The sequence below is a fragment of the Oratosquilla oratoria genome, chromosome 16 (genome assembly GCF_046742065.1).
Source record: "Oratosquilla oratoria isolate Oo_2021 chromosome 16, ASM4674206v1, whole genome shotgun sequence".
NCBI classification, from domain to species: Eukaryota; Metazoa; Arthropoda; class Malacostraca; order Stomatopoda; family Squillidae; genus Oratosquilla; species Oratosquilla oratoria.
Window position 1 is genome coordinate 57,678,540 of NC_134792.1, and position 5,000 is coordinate 57,683,539.

The 5,000-nt window shown below is 42.8% G+C and overlaps 1 protein-coding gene across 1 annotated transcript in view; it reads left to right on the forward strand.

The window, feature by feature from the left end:
• lft (Limb expression 1 family member lowfat) overlaps window positions 1–5,000 on the forward strand; it is a 383,165-nt gene that overhangs the window by 811 nt on the left and 377,354 nt on the right. The gene's annotated exons all lie outside the window — the stretch shown is intronic.

Here is a 5,000-nt window from a genome sequence, read left to right on the forward strand (position 1 = left end):
TGCCCTTCTCTCCATAAGTATGTACTCGCCAATGAGGTATTCTTTGCGATGTCCTTTGCCTACAAACACACGAACTCCGGGCCGTCGAGACGACAGCTCCTCGCTGACGGGAGCTGACGATCGCGGTGATGACTGATTGCCCCAACACATCATCATACATCTCGTCCCAGTCTCTTGTCATCACATTCGCAGATCGTTCTTAAGTCGTCATTCTCCCCGTTGTCTGGTACGGCGACGCAGCTCCAGACTCGAAGTTCTGGGGTACATGAATAGTGGTCATGCACACAAACACACACACACACACACACACACACACACACACACACACACACACACACACACACACACACACACACACACACACACACACACACACACACACACACACACACACACACACACACACACACACACACACACACACACACACACACACACACACAGGTACACATACACACACAGGTACACACACACACACAGGTACACACACACACACACACACACACACACACACACACACACACACACACACACACACACACACACACACACACACACACACACACACACACACACACACACACATGTACTCACAGGTACCCAGACAGACACCACCTGTAGGCTCACCAGCTGAGAATAGAATTAAAACCCTGGCGAATTGATTTGTATCCTGTATGTGTATTAAGTTTCCGGTCTCGGGTAGCCAGGTTGACCGTGTGGGTAATTTAGATGGGACCTACAGGAAACTACGCTAATGCAATCTGAATTTTGTTAAGCGAGAGGAGATAGCGACAGGGTATGAAGTACCAGTCCAAAGACACGTAACCTAAACACACACACACACACACACACACACACACACACACACACACACACACACACACACACACACACACACACACACACACACACACACACGCAGGCATGCACAGGCACGTAATATACACATATATAACGTATATATAACAGTGATTTTTCAGCTTTGGGGATTCATAAGTTTGACTTCATATTTTCTTAGATCATTCCCGCGTATTACCGATTTTTATCTCCTCGCTTTTTACGTGTTCTTAGTTATGTCATGATTTTAAAATTTGACAGCGCTATGAAGTCTGAACCTATCATTACATTTCTGTCGTGGATGGTAATTTGGTATTCCTCTTTCTCAGTATTCTGTAATTCTTTACACGTAACCACTTTTCACAAAATAATTCGGCACTGTTCAAGTGCTTTGTCTCCACACTCAGTGTCCCAGTATTTTGCAGTGTCCGTTTAGTCTTGAACCTCATTTTGAAACTGTTAATGATTACAATCAATTTGTTTATTGCTCTCGTGGTCTCTCCGCGAAGAATATGGTTTACTGCGTCACCGAACGAGGCCCGGTCATTGTACGTTGCTGGTGTCTTGCGCGCGTGCACTGTGAAAAGTGCTCGAAAACACTGAAAATCTTGAGCGTTTTCGAACGACGCGTGTTGACGTTCGTCGTCTCACAGTTCGAAGGAAGGACGTCGTCGAAGTCGTGACGCCGCGCGATCGAACGACGTGTTGACGTCATGTCGTCGTAGGATTCAAATGATGTCTGTTGTCGTCATGTCGTGCTATCCATTGATGCATTGTTGATGTTATCTTGCCACAATGATCCTTTGATAATGCGTGTTTTTTTTAACATTAACGCGACAATAGTGAATTAAGTATATTTGCATAGCTCCGACATAGGCCGGGCATGTTTGCTTATTCGCAACAGTAATGGGGCTTTACAGAGAAAAGTAAATTAAGAAGCTTAAGGTTCGTACATCAGCCATTGTAGTCGCAACCTTTACCTTACGTGCTAACCAGTCCTCTGAAGATGTTAGGACTGGAAACCTTTGTTTCAACGATCTGGAGACGGTGTCAAACACCACCAAGTCCTACTCAAATCTCTCACCGATTCTGACGACTAACACGCGTGTTCCGTCTGCTGCCAGATGATTTTATTCAGCCTTAAGGAACCCCCCCCCCACCGCCCACCACCTTGCGCAGGAAAACGCGCGAACCGTCGTTTTCCGATCTCGACAGCGGGCAACTGACATCGAAGTTTCTTTTATCGTCGACCTCGCCTAGTGCGCTCTTCTTCATTCGAGCCGTTGCTCGTGGCTTGCTTTATCTGACGGTGATCGACGCTGTGATCTCGTTAGCCTGATGGGGGGAAGGGATGAGAGACCTTTGTGGTTTTGGCCTGGCTTAGGACAAACGATTTTGTTCAGCTAACAGAAAACGGAGAATGAAAGAGAGAGAGAGAGACTTAAGGGAAGTTGGAAAAATGTCTTAAATGGGCCGTTTTGTCTGAGTGGATGTCTAGTGATTTTATTCTGGTCCTTGTCAAATAATTCTATTTAACTTTGAATCAGGTCTCCGCACGGCGTATGGAGGTTCAAATCTCTGTTGACGAACCCGTCAGTGTTTATCTTAGCTTTCGACAGGCGATTTTAGTCAGTCAACGAAAACCCTCGTAGGCTCCAAAACGTTAACTCATTATGGTGTCGCACTTGTAAGATTTTTTTTTTTTTTTTTTTTTTTTTTTTTTGTCGATTGCCGGTGAAAAGACGGGGTCAGTTTCGATCAAGGACCTCTTCAGTCTTGTGTCCGGTCCTTCTTCCGAACGAAGAAAGACACCGGACGTTCTTTAATAAACAATTGGTGACTAATGTCTACCCTAAAAGGAATTCTGTTCCTTAGGACAGAAGCGCTGGTTATTGCTGACAAAATGCTAAGTACACGGGCACATGGGTTATAAATCGCGTGCTATCACTAAAACCAGCAGGGTGTGTGTGTGCGTGAGGGGGGGGGAGGGAAGAATCCACTGGCTTAGCTTGGGTAGGCTTTTGTTGGACATTTGGACAACAGTAGGACAAATCGCCATTGAAGCCATTTACCCAAAGAGGCAAGAAAGCATTATGTAGGAACATTATTTTATGTGTACTGGTTTAATCGGATTCGATTATACCAAGTCAAAACTGACTAGTGTAGGTTAGTGTTAGGTTAGGCTGGGTTAGTGTAAGTTTAGGTCAGTTTATTTTAAGGTTAGGTTAACGTCAGGTGAAGTAGTGTAAGCTTAGGTCAGTTTATTGTAAAGTTAGGTTGGCGTTAGGTCAAGCTAGGATTGGTTACATATATTGGTAAAATACTAAAAAATAAAATTAATGAAGATATTTTTGGATTTTTAAAAAGATACGCCACTGGAAGTCCCATTGTCAGAGCCTCTTAAAATCCATTTTTCCTAAATTCACATGCTACTGTAATAATATTTTCATACATTTATTTTATGGTACTGTCATTCGCATGAAAGTAAAAACCTAAATAATTGTGGTTTCGTAAATGACTTGTGATTGGTCGTAGTTATTACGTGTCCTGGGGTAGTTTTTCTTTTTACGCGACTCGTCTCGTATTTCGTTTTACGCGAAATGGCGGGTGACTGATTTAGCTCTCAATAACTCCAGACGTTTTCACTGTGGCTTACAATTTTTGTTTTGTATATATCTCACCCAGGGCCATGCGATTTTTTTTTTTATGATTTTGGTTTTATTTTGTAACCATGAAATGGTCCCGGCACCGATAAGCGGAACCGAAATTTTGAACCGAGTCAGAATGATCTGAAAATGATCTTGTTTGGTCCGAGGCATTTTTTTCGTTTAAGCGACATTATTCAAATTTAGCCAGAATAAATTATTTTAAATTACTCTCGGAAAGTGAACGGCCGACTGTGACGAATACAACTTGGCTTTGTCTAACGACAGATTTCGTCCATCATCTTAGAAATCCTGGGATCCGAAGATTTCTAGACTTCGGTAGAGCTCTCTCGCTTAAACGTAAAAGGGGACCGCGTGTTAACATATGTATCACACAGAGGACTTTAATCTAATACCAGCTTGGAGTAGCCTGTAGGTATGCCAGGGCTAATGGCTATCACCGAGGATGTGCCTTAACACTCGCCCACTAAACCCGATGATGCCTTGTCCATGTTTCCACACAATGTGTCCATGCCCCTGGTGAGGTGCAGAGGCTTTACCGTGGTTCTGTAGTAGATCATCTAAACTATACACTTATGTCAATGGAAAAGGAAAATTCTTTGGGTATCAAAATATATGGTCGTAACCCCCTCTTGATCCCGTCCCCCCAAAAGAGGTGTTGGGGTTAGTTTATGAGGGTTCAGAGGAGTGCCTAACTAGAACTCGGACCTCGTAGAACACAGAATCTGTCCCTTGGTCTGCATCACTGTGACTGAATCAAATCGCCTGGCAGTAGGTAGAGAAATGTATTTGTCATCATGGTCGTCAAAGAACTTAAACAAATCAGTTCTTAGTGATACCAGACCTTGAATTCGTTTCTCCAGTCAGTAAATAATTACCAAAAGGAAACTATTGTCTGCAACCATATCTCGAAGCAAATTACTGTATGGGATCGGTGAGAGAAACCTTCTTCCTCTCCGATCTGCTCCAGGAAAAATGATTAATCATTAGCTGGTTTAGGGAGGAGGTAGTTTAAGTTAAGCTGCAAACAGAGCAAGTTTAATCTTAATGCACCGGGACGATGCTTGGTAAGGTTGCATGGTTGGTGCGAGATGCTTGTAAAGTGTTGAATGTATTGCTGTGTTGTAGTTATGAATAGAGTCTGACACCAGTGTAATCAAGTCCATCATACTGGTCGACGTCACCTCTGATGACCGCTAAGGTTTCGAACCTGGCTTCACTCGTGCGGGGCAGGAGAGCTACCTGTTGCTCCATGCAGGACTGAAAATGGAGATTTTTTTTTTTTTTTTTTTTTTTTTTTTTGTCCCTTAAAAACAAGAAACACAAAAGCGGAGTCAATTTGATTATTTCTATGGCCACCGAGAACTGGAGGATTTTTTATTTTATTTTTTATTTATTTTTTATTTTTTATTTTAAACAATTCAAAACGTCACATATTCATTGAGTATAGGTTTTATTGATAGGTAGCTTCTCATGATGGTCCTGTCTTACAATATG